Source organism: Equus przewalskii, chromosome 4 (genome assembly GCF_037783145.1).
Source record: "Equus przewalskii isolate Varuska chromosome 4, EquPr2, whole genome shotgun sequence".
Lineage (NCBI taxonomy): Eukaryota > Metazoa > Chordata > Mammalia > Perissodactyla > Equidae > Equus > Equus przewalskii.
Window position 1 is genome coordinate 36,057,221 of NC_091834.1, and position 12,143 is coordinate 36,069,363.

The 12,143-nt window shown below is 36.9% G+C and overlaps 1 protein-coding gene across 2 annotated transcripts in view; it reads left to right on the forward strand.

Moving 5' to 3' along the window:
• ANKIB1 (ankyrin repeat and IBR domain containing 1) overlaps positions 1-12,143 on the forward strand; it is a 134,359-nt gene that overhangs the window by 8,848 nt on the left and 113,368 nt on the right. The gene's annotated exons all lie outside the window — the stretch shown is intronic.

The window sequence follows — 12,143 nt, forward strand, 5'->3', positions numbered from 1 at the left end:
TAGAGAAAATGACTTTTAAGCTAGTGGGAGTTAGCTGTTGAGGAGGAGCTTGTAGGGGATGGGAAGAACCTTCCAGGAGCTTTAGTAGTTCAGAGGTGGGTCTGAGTTTTGAGAGGTGGACTGTGATAAGGTAAAGTCTGGTCTCGGCAAGGATTTTTCCTTAACTCGTCAAGGGCTGGGAACCTTGGGAGGGTTTTAAAATGGAATCGAACAAGCTCAGATTTATCTTTTGATAAAGTTAAGCTAGTTGTAGTGGGCAAGGGGATGCATTTGGGGGTGGGATCTGGAAGCAAGAGCACCTAATAGGTAGAAAGTTTATCTGATGTATTAAAATCTATTTCATATTAGTTAAGTAAATATTTGTTGAACACCTATGTGAATATCATGTGGGGGGATAGAGAGGTATATAAAACATAGTTCCCATTCTCAAGGAGTTTGTATTTTTAAATAATTAAAGACTAGATGTCAAGAATATGAGGCAGTATACTAATATTATGGCTTCTCTCCTATAAAATGAGGGCAAGTGAGGACTAGAATTAAAACTTGAACCCGGTAGATCTTCATGGCTCCAAAGCTTATATTCTTTCCATGTATATTATACTTCCACAGCATTTATTTCCCCTTATCTTATTTAATTATCAGAATGTTGCTTGTAAGTTACCTCAGAACCTTTGTTAAATAGGATTAGAGTAAATTAAAATGATTATCAGCTTGGGACCCAAGTATTAAGGAGCTCCATTCTGGCTTTCTACAGGCAGTCTCTGTATTAGATGGAGTATAACAAGAAAGATAAATTTGGTCAGAAAAATTGCCACATTACCTGAATGAAACAGTTGTTGGAAACAGTCTTGAGATTAATTTCTGGGAAATTTAGTATTAAACTGATAGGACAGTAGAGGAAGAGACTGGCATGACATGCCATGTCGTTAGATGGTTGAATAGCATTCTTAGTAATGTTAACGGTCTTTTTTCATTAGTTAATATATAGAGCAAGGAATGAGAAAAGGGCATGCACTATTGCCAATAAATAAATAAAGCAGGGGCCAGCCCAGTGGCATAGTGGTTAAGTTCATGAGCTCTGCTTCGGCTTCCTGAGGTGCATGGGTTCAGATCTTGGGCGTGGACCTATGCACCGCGCATCAAGCCGTGATGAGGTGGTGTCCCACATATAAAATGGAGGAGGATTGGCACAGATGTTAGCTCAGTGACAATCTTTTTCAAGCAAAAAGAGGAAGATTGGCAACAAATGTTAGCTGAGGGCCAGTCTTCCTCACTAAATAAATAAATAGAAAAAAAAGCAATGGTGGTTTTTGATGATGCATTTATTTTTATTTCCAGAAAGCACTTGTAAATGTAAAGATTATTCTCTCTCTCTTTCAGTCTTTCTAATGCCTTACTTTACTTAAATATATTAAACTAGCTATTTCAACTCAGGCTAGATAAAGATAGCAGGAGATGATAATTTTATCCTTTGGTGTCTCTCTACTTCTATAAGGATATCCTTCCCATGCGATCTGTCCAGTCCTCAATTTTCTCACCTGCAAACTGATGCACTTGCATAAATAATATTCTGAGGATCCCTCTTGCTCTGAAATGCGACTTGACTTGATGTCCACAGAATTACTTAAAAAGTTAGGATATGTTATTCTGATTGGAAAATCATTACCTCTTCTATAATATAGGGAGGACTAGAAAGGAAGAATAAAGGTTGGGCTGATAACTTGGTATCATAGAATGAAGAAAAACAAGGGAACTTGGAGGGAGGGAGTACTTCTGATTTTTTAACTATTCAAAACTCTTTTAATGTGTAATGAATGCCAGATACATAAAGCAATCAAAAGTGAAAAATTATAAGATTCCTATGTTCAAGGCTTTTATAGTTTACTAGCTTTTTTCAACTGACGTTCCTTAAGAGGATTGAACCTTAATGTTCTAAGCTAGAGGTTTTCAAAGGTTAGCACGTATCGGAATCACTGGGAGGGCTTGTTAATGCATGCATTGCTGGGCCCTACTCCCAGAGTTTCTGATCGCTAATTCTGGGGCAGAACTTGAGAGTTTTCATTTCTAGTAAGTTCCCAGGTGCTGCTAGTGTTGCTGGCATCTATTATGTGAATTATTTTATTTCTCTCTTATGCCTCTAGAACTGTACTAGTTGTATATAAGCATTGGGAGAATTTTAAAAATAGTTGCTCAAATCATTTTTCTATGTTCAGAGTTCTTTAGATGAAGAACTCTGATGAAGGGGATAATAAAATGAATGAAGTTAACTGTAATTCCGAACCTTATCTCATAAAAGAAGGCAAAAACAAAGTTACACGGACATAGGAAGATTAATCTAGCAGGTGCAGGTGGATTGGAATGGGCAAAGACAGGGTGCAGGGCCATTTACTCAGGAGTTTCTCTCATCCACCTGCTATCTAGATTATGATTTAAAAGAGACCCCTCTTCATTTGGAATTTTGTGCTATCAAGCCTGCCGTCAACCACATGTCAAGAACCAGTTTTAAATATAGCACATACCATAATATCAGTGTGCCAATTTGTAACCTGAAAGTTGTATAGTTAAATATTTCACTTTCTCCATGATTCCTCTCTCCATCTTCCTTATTCATACCCTTTACTCTTTGGTGTAGTTTGCATATACTTCTGTGTCCCTAATTGGATTTCTGGCTTCTAATTTTTGTATTCTGTATATACTATATAATTTATAATTCAATAGTCTAGATTAGATATGGAGGAGAAAAATCTCAGCATTTTAAAATTGGAAAAATATGTGTGGAAAACTTTAGTGAGTTTGTATCTTAATGTTAAATAGGTTGCACAGAAAGTATACAATCTATACATTGTCAACTTTCAGATTGTTTCTGCAGCCCAGTCCTCTCTCCTCAGCTTCAGACTCATGTATCCTTTTGCCTACCTACCATCAATAGGTCTCTCAAATGTAACATGTTCAAATATAAGCAGATCTCCCCACTTCCCACTCAGACCTCATCTCCTGCAATCTTCCCCTCTCAGTAATGGTAACTCCATCCTTCCAGGTGCTCAGGCCAAGAACCTTAGAGTCATTCTTATCTTTTCCTTCTCTCTCACTCCTACTTCTAATCTGTCAGCAAATTCTGTCTGTTCTTACCTTCAGAGTATATCTAGAATGATTAAGTATTCACCACCTCCACTGCTACCTCCCAGGTCTAAGCTACCATCATCTTTTACTTAGATTACTGCAGCCACTTCCTAAATAGTCTCCCTGCTCCCAGCCTCACCACCACCCCCATTAGTCTTCTGAGACAGCCAGCTAGCGTGATCCTGTTAAATATAAGTGAGGTCATTTCATTCCTCTCCTAAAAACCTTTTAGTGGCTTCCCTTTTCACCTAGAATAAAAGCCTAGTGATTTATGGTGACCCTTCAAGACCCTAAACAGTCTGCCTGCCCCATCACTTCTCTTGATTTCATGTCCTACTACTTTCTTCTCCACTCTCTACACCACCATAACACTGGCCTCCTTTCTGTTCCTTGAACACATAGGGCATGCTCCTTTTCACTCACTGGCTGTTTCCTCTGCCTGGAATTCTCTTTTCCCTAGATGCCACATGGCTCACTTCTTCACCTCCTTTACTCAAGTGTCACCTTCCCTAATCACTCTAAGAAATTATGTTGCAAAACTCTAACCCCTTCCGGGCTTTATTATTATTATTTTTTTAAATAACATCTTACATTATTGAATACAGAGTGTAAACTCCATGGGGACAGGAATTTTAGTTAATTTTGTTCCTGCTGTATTCCCCTACACCTAGAACAATACCTGGCACATGCTAGGTGCTCAAAACAGATTTGCTGCATAAACTTATTATCTTTATCTGCCTAGAAGAATATGCCTTTCCTCTGAGAAGTACACCTGGAAACCATGTGCTTCTGGCATGGGCTACCAATCGTTGACTTCCAACGTTTTTCTGCTTCTCCCTTTTCTGAAAATGATATTTTCTAATTGTCTCTTGTTTCGATTTGAAATTACTGTTTGACTGATTTTTTATTGCAACATACTTCCCCTGACATAATTGTAGTTCCTAAGTTCACGTATTATTTTGGAAATAAGTAAGCATCCTTTAATTCTCTGTAAATTATATAAATTATTAATTGCTGTCATTGAATATAGTGTTTCCTAACAGTTATAGAATATTTTGGTATGCATCTTGCTTTTAGATGACTCTGTATCATGACTTATAACTTTATACCACAGCTTTTTTCATATTCTCCAAGAGAGGTCAATACCTATTCCCCCTTGTAAACCAGGATTGAGAATACTTCGCGCTGTTTTGATTTTTGAGTTTATAGGTTTGTGTTTTTGTTTAGCTGGTGCTTAATAAGTGCCTTAATTGGAGCAGTTAGGTCCCTTGCTCTCCTACTCATTTTCTCTGGGCCCAAGATGACTTGAATTTTATATACTTGCCATGGAAGTCATATGCTTTGGATTTTTTCATTTCAGGTATTGTGCCCTATCGTCAGATCATGTTTTGAATCATATCCTAACATTTCAGTTTCAAAGAGAGTCAGTGCAACGCTATGTTCATCCTGTTACCATTTCTTCAGGATGCAAGGAAGCATAGGTGGCTCAAATCTCAATTCTTCATGTCTTTTTTAGGTGTTAAAAGTTGTTATATTCCTATGTCATTTGTTACTTCATTAATAAACATGAAATATACAGTGAATTCAAAAACATTAAGTGAAATATGGGATTCAGGTTCTTGTTTCTGATGATGGAGAATTTCCAGTCTCATACTGGGTATGTGACTTGGACAACAGATGATAGAAATGAGGAAGCCCTTAAGCTTAGTTATATTTTATTGCTATGGTAATGGAATGTGCTTAATGCTAAAATTCAATATCAGTAGCTAAAGATATATAAAGTATAAATGAATTCGTTCTTCCAGATGCAGACCAGGACTTAAATGTCAATGTGTATAGTGATAGTAGGGGCTTTGCCGAGAAAACAGATAACTGCTACATGGCTTAAAACATCCTGTGGAGAAAAAAAGAATGGGTTCAAAGATATACATAAGTTTACCCATAACATTGGATAAACTAGAACCAATTTAATGTAAAGCAATAAAGAAAGGACGAAATGACTTCTGTATGTCAGAATTTGGTATTATTAAAATTATGTGTTCAAGGAATATTTAATCGAATGGGAAAGTTCTCATAATAAAAGTTAAGTACAAAAGAAAAAATTCACACTTTTATATAGCATCATCTAGTTCTGCACTTAAAAGAAGGCTCTATACATATAGAAAGAAAATTGTCAATATGGTAACAATGATTATTACAGGATTTGAGGATTATAGTTATCTTTTTATTTCCTTCTTTATGATATATTTTTTTTCCATTTTTTATCTCTGTATATAATTCTATTAAGTATTTTTAAAAGAAGGAAAAAAGTTTTGGGGACTAGATATAGCTATGTGATTCTAGGCAAGTTAGTAATAACAATGATTATGGCTACATTATACTGAGTACCTACTATTTAAATATTGAATGTATTTTATATATTTTGTCACTCTATTTTATAATAGCCCAGCAGTGGAGGCTTAAATCTGCTTTTACTTATTGCAGAAAAGTCTCAAAAATTTTAAGTAGCTTGTAAGCTAGTAAATTTAGAGCCAGGATTCAAACCAAAGTTTGTCTTCAGGATTTTCTAAATATATCATAAAGCCTTTCCAAAATAATTAAACTCCCAAAGCCTGTGTTTCTTTACTGTAAAATGCAGGTGAGATTGTTGTGCAGATTAAATGACGGAAGAGACATAAACCACAGGACGAGATTTTTCCCATGAGCATCTCCTTGTAGATCGAGGCTTCTGGCATTTTTTCAGTCCACTCAGCACATGCATTGTTCAAGCTGTTGTTAAATATTTTCATTAACAACATTATCTGAAATTTAACTCTATAATATTAAACCTGTAAGTTGCATTTCCTCAAAGATGAGAAAAGTTAATCCATTGATTGAAATTTTGTTTATAGTTTTTATGTTTATACAGTACAATTTTGCAGTTATTTTTGGATGTTTCATTTTCATGAGGATCAGTGATAACTTTGTTAAAAGGGACAAAGCTTATGTTTCTCCCTTTCCTTAAAAGATGTTTCAAGAAACTTGATTTTTTGTGGAGGTTTGGAAGGACTTCTGTTCTTTGCCTGAGTTCAGAACCAGTTGAGAGAGGTCAAAACAGTAAGCATATCCAGTTTTTTTCTCCAGATTTACTAATATCCCTGGGGTACATAGAGGTCAGGAATATTATATGAATTGGACTCCTTGGAAATGGAAGAAAGCATTAAGGATGAGGAAGTGATACTCTCAACACCTTTTTCAAGTTTCGTACTTTTGTTTAGAAGTTAGTGTAGAAAGGCTGCTGAAACGCCTAATTATAATGAATTGAGACCTAGCTGATAACTGTTCTTAGAGTCAGCAAAATGCCTAGATAGATAGATTAGATACAGATTGCTTACTCTGATGTTCAGAGGTCAGAGTTCCGCTGTTGCCTGTGGGTACAATAAACACCTCCCAGGACAAGTATGACTTCACATATTATATTTGGGCTCTGTATTTTTCTGCTTGAATATCTTAATTTTGGATTTGGAAAATATGGACACTTTATGGGAAATACAAAGTATAAAACTATATTTGCCTACGAGTTTACAGTTTGGACAAAAAGCATTCCTTTAGACAGTGATCGTGTAGATTTTTTGGGTATGTTTTAGCTACTATATAGTATTCCATTGTATGATTAACCAGAATATATTTTATCTGTCCTACTGATGAATTGTTAGGTTATTCCACATTAAAAAACAACAACTTCAAGGTAGTTTTTCTGGAAGAGAGATGGAGGGAAAGGACTGTGACAGAGGGAAAACCTAATTGTTATATTTTTAAAGAATAAAGAGATTAGAAACAATTATGGGGGAAAAGATGATGACATTATGGTTGTGAAGTAAATTAACATTAACAGTATCTTGTTTAAGATATCTTTGCTTACCCTACAGACTTGAAGATGTTCTGCCATGTTTTCTTCTGAAGGCATTATTGTTTTACCTTTCACACTTAGATCGGCCATTCATCTGGAGTTTGACTTTTGTGTGATATTTTAGGTAGAGTTCAAGATTCTTTTTTTCCCCCTTGTGGATACAATTAACTAAGCATTTATGGAGGAGATATCCTTTAGGGGAGGAGATTTTTTTAATGATGGAAAATAATAGAACATGTTTGCATGTTGATAGGTGATCGAGGCCTGTATCATTCCCTTGATTATAGGGTACTGGTGGCATAGGAATAGGATAAGGTTTATGAAAGAACATAGTTTTTGAAAAGGAAGGAAATGTTTTTGAAAAGGAAGGGATGCATAGCATAAAGCAAACATTTGCCTTTGCTTTGAAAGGGATGCACTTTCATTCTAATAGGAAGAAAAGAAGAGAAAAATGAATGCAAATACAAGTTGGTTTCTAAGCTTGACTATGAGAAGATGAAGAAGTTCCCTCTCTGTGCTTCTGTGTTTTGTTTATTTTGTTTTGTTTTTGGGGGGGGTTTTTTGTTTGTTTTTTTTAGGAAGATTAGCTCTGAGCTAACATCTGCTGCCAGTCCTCCTCTTTTTGCTAAGGAAGACTGGCCCTGAGCTAACATCCATGCCCATCTTCCTCTACTTTATACGTGGGACGCCTGCCACAGCATGGCTTGCCAAGCAGTGCCATGCCTGCACCCAGGATCCAAACCGGCGAACCCCGGGCCGCCCAAAGCAGAATGTGTGCACTTAATTGCTGCACCACCAGGCCAGCCCCATGTGCTTCTCTTTTGTTCATGGGATAAGGGTGGGTTCTGGAAGGGAAGGGTTGTGAGGATTGAGAAGAAATTATAAAATATGAAGCCCAGTTCATTCATGTTTTTGCTTTCTCTCTCATACCTTCAAATTCTGTGAGAGAGAATCTGATTGGTTAAATTAGTCACTATCCAGTATGGAACCTTCTTTTTTTTTTTTTAAAGATTTTATTTTTTCCTTTTTCTCCCCAAAGCCCCCCGGTACATAGTTGTGTATTCCTCGTTGTGGGTTCTTCTAGTTGTGGCATGTGGGACGCTGCCTCAGCATGGTCTGATGAGCAGTGCCATGTCCGCGCCCAGGATTCGAACTAACGAAACACTGGGCTGCCTGCAGCGGAGCGCGCGAACTTAACCACTCGGCCGCGGGGCCAGCCCCGGGAACCTTCTTTTTAATAGGTTTCTTTATAATAGGCTACTGGCTTGCCTGAAAGGTTCCCTTTGGATCAGATGTCCATCCTTAGTCCAGGTATCTGCAGGCCAGTGGTAACGGGGGTAACACGTGGTATAAAACATGGTGACTTATACATGTCTGTCTTTGTTCGAAGGACACATTTCTTTCTTGGTCCCTCCAACAGAAGTCCTAGAATTAGGTCATTGGTCCACTTTGCATGACATGAACCAATCACTGTGGTTGGGTGAGGAGAAAACACTGATTAGCCAGACTTGGGCCTTATGCCAACCCCTGTGGAGCCAGCCCTATCTAAACCATGTCTTGATTGTGGTGGAAAGAGATTTCTCTAGAAATATTCGATTGCTCTTATCAGAGAAGGGTACGTATCGGCTGCTGGGTAAGTAAAAATATATTGGAATATAATGAAGGAAGCATTTCTAGACCCTTGATCTTTAAAGGAGTATGAGTATCGTTTTGTAAAATCAGTAAATTAAACCCTGAATCAATCATGTTACAAATGGCCTTAATCTTCTTTCAGAATTTGTCTTTACTGTTAGTCAGTGTCCTTTGACTTAATAACAACACCGCTACAATGGACTGTGGGTATTTCCTTCCAGCTTGCATCTCTTCCTTCTTTACCTAACATTAAGTTTTTGTTCAGTACATTTTGTTCAAGGGATTTAAGGGAAAAATACCCTTCATTATTAGAACAGCTTGTGGTGGGATGTTTAAGGAGGGCATTACTCTAAAGGGTAAATTATTCATCACAAGAAGATACTTTGCAGACATAGCAACGGACCACACAGTGTTTGCCAGACTTTTCTTAATGTTTGATTTGAAGCACAAAGAACCTTAGAAATTGTATCTTTCATCTTATAATGCAATTGAGTGTATTATATAGTTCCTATAGGATAGGTTTACTTTCTTCTGAAATCTCTTTTATAACAACAGCACGTGTGACCCTGTTTTTTAGCTTGAATCAGTGAGATAGCATTGAGGGACAGGAAAATAATAAAATGTCCCCAGATTCTAAACCAGTTTCCTTAGATTGAGGGCTATAGTTATTTAGCAGTAGAAGAGTTTGGTTATCATCAGATAAGCCTACGATTCTGAAATGATCTTTTACTTAGAAAAAGGAAGTAGAACCTGATAGAAATATGCATGTCTTTGTATTGTGATTTACTCCTTAAGTAAGAGAAAGGAAGTAGAAGCACATAGAGAAGTATCTTTGTGTTTTGTGCTTTGCTTGTCACAGTGATTGCTCAGTAACAGCATCTGCATTTGTGAAGAATAGGTGAATATGTGGGGTTTTTTTAAAGCTCTGTAATGAAAATCTTTTTCTTGTTAAGGTTTTATTTGCTAGGAGCCTGTAGCCCTAGTATGGACAAGAATATTGTGACTTTATTCTACGTAAACCTAAGGCAGCTTGATTCATTGATACCTCCCAAGGTGTTAGCTAGCATTACCCAAGATATCCTGGGTACAGCAGCATTGTATCCTCTTCCTTTCCCATAATTGAAAGCATTCAACTATCTTTCTTGCCTGACTATCCACAATACAATTTCTACTCATTTTTAAGTACTTCACTTTTAACTGTGAATAGTGAGCGAGAAAGACACTTGAAGAATGTATCTTGGGTGGTGCTAGCTAACACCTTGGAATGTGTCAATAGAGAGAGGCTGAAATGAACAAATAAATAAGGTGGGGGACACCCAGATGATTTTTTGACAATTCAGGGAGCAGAAGAAGTCTTTTAAATTTAACTTTTAAATTATCATATAGTAATATTGACTTTTTTTGGTATATAGTGCTACGAATGTTAACACATGTAGATTGGTTTAACCGCCATTATAATCAGGATACAGAACAGTTCTGTCACCCCAAAAAATTCCTTTGTCCTGTCCCTTTATAGTCACACCTTCTCCTGTCTCCAGCCACTGGCAATCACTGATCTGTTCTCTACCACTATTGTTTGGTCTTTTCCAGAATGTCATGTGAATAGAATCATACTGTGTGTAACTCTTTGAGACTGGCTTCTTTTACTCAGCACAATGCCTTTGAAATTCATTTACTTTGTGGCATTTCCTTTGTTAGATATGTGATTTGCAAATATTTTCTCCTAGTCTGTGGTTTGTCTTTTCAGTCTCTTAAGACTGATTTTTGCAGAGCAAAGGTTTTTAATTTTAATAAAGTATAATTTATCAACTTTTTTCTTTTATAGATCATGCTTTTGGTAACATGTTAAGAATTCTCTGCCTACTCTCAGGTCATGAAGATTTTCTCCCATATTTTCTTCTTAAAGTTTTATAGTTTTTAGTTTCACTTTTAGGTCTATGAGCCATTTTTAGTTAATTTTTTTGTAAATTGTTCTTGCATCTTAAGTCATGATTCTTTTTTTTTCATGTGCATGTCTAGTGTTCCACCACCATTTCTTTAAAAAAACCTCTTTTTCTGGGGCTGGCCCCGTGGCCGAGTGGTTAAGTTCGCGCGCTCCGCTGCAGGCGGCCCAGTGTTTCGTCGGTTCGAATCCTGGGCGCGGACATGGCACTGCTCGTCAGACCACGCTGAGGCAGCGTCCCACATGCCACAGCTAGAGGAACCCACAACGAAGAATACACAACTATGTACCGGGGGGCTTTGGGGAGAAAAAGGAAAAAATAAAATCTTTAAATAAAAAAAAAAAAACTGACAGATAATTCCTAAGTTGACTTTTAAAAAAAAAAAAAAAAAAAACCTCTTTTCTCTATTGAATTGCTTTTGCACCTTTATCAAAAATGAATTGATCAGGGCCGGCCCAGTGGCACAGTGGTTGAGTGCACATGTTCTGCTTTGGCGGCCCAGGGTTTGCTAGTTCGAATCCCAGGTGCAGACATGGCACCGCTTGGCAAGCCATGCCGTGGTAGGCGTCCCACATATAAAGGAGAGGAAGATGGGCACAGATGTTAGCTCAGGGCCAGCCTTCCTCAGCAAAAAGGGGAGGTTTGGCAGATGTTAACTCAGAGCTAGTCTTCCTCAAAAAAAAAAAAAAAACATGAATTGATCATATTTGTATGGGTCTATTTCTAGACTGTTTTCTGTTCCATGAATCTATGTTGTCTATCTCTTTGCCAATACCACACTGTTTTAATTATAGTAGTTTTAGAGTGAGTTTTAAAATCAATTAGTGTTTTTTCTCTAACTTTATTCTCCTTTTAAAAATTATTTTTAGTTATTCTAGTTCCTTTGCCTTTCCATATAAGTTTTGGAATCAGCTTGTCTATATCTGTAAAAATTCCTGCTAGGATTTTATTGTAATTGCATTAACTCCTTAATGCATTAATTTGAGGAGAATTGACATCTCTAACTATGTTGAGTCTACAAAGACTAATATCTTCATAGAGATGAAATGTTACATCCATGATCCAAAAGTAGAAAAGGAACTATAAGAAAGGATACTACAGGAAAAGGAACAACCCTATGATAAGGAAGAGCTATGGAAATTAAAACATGATAGCTTAAATTTAAATACAGTAGAATAGTTGGAAGATAAAGTAAGGAAATCTCCATGAAAGTAGAACAAAAAGGCAAAGAGATAGAAAATTAGAGAAAGATTAGGAAATTAGAGGATATAGTTAGGAGGTCCATTATCCAAAATAATAGGGGTTCTAGAAAGGGAGAACAGAGAAATGCAGAGGCAGAGATGATCAAAGAACCTGCCCTAGAACTGAATGTAGGAGATAGATCTCCACTTTGGAAAAGTGAATTAAAAAAATAACCACACACTTTTATAGAAACAAAATAGAATGGTGGTTGCCAGGAGCTGAGAGGGGAGAGGAAAATGGGGAGATATTGTTTAATGCACAGAGACTTTCAGTTTGGGAAAATAAAAAAATTCTGGAGATGGATGTTGGTGATAGTT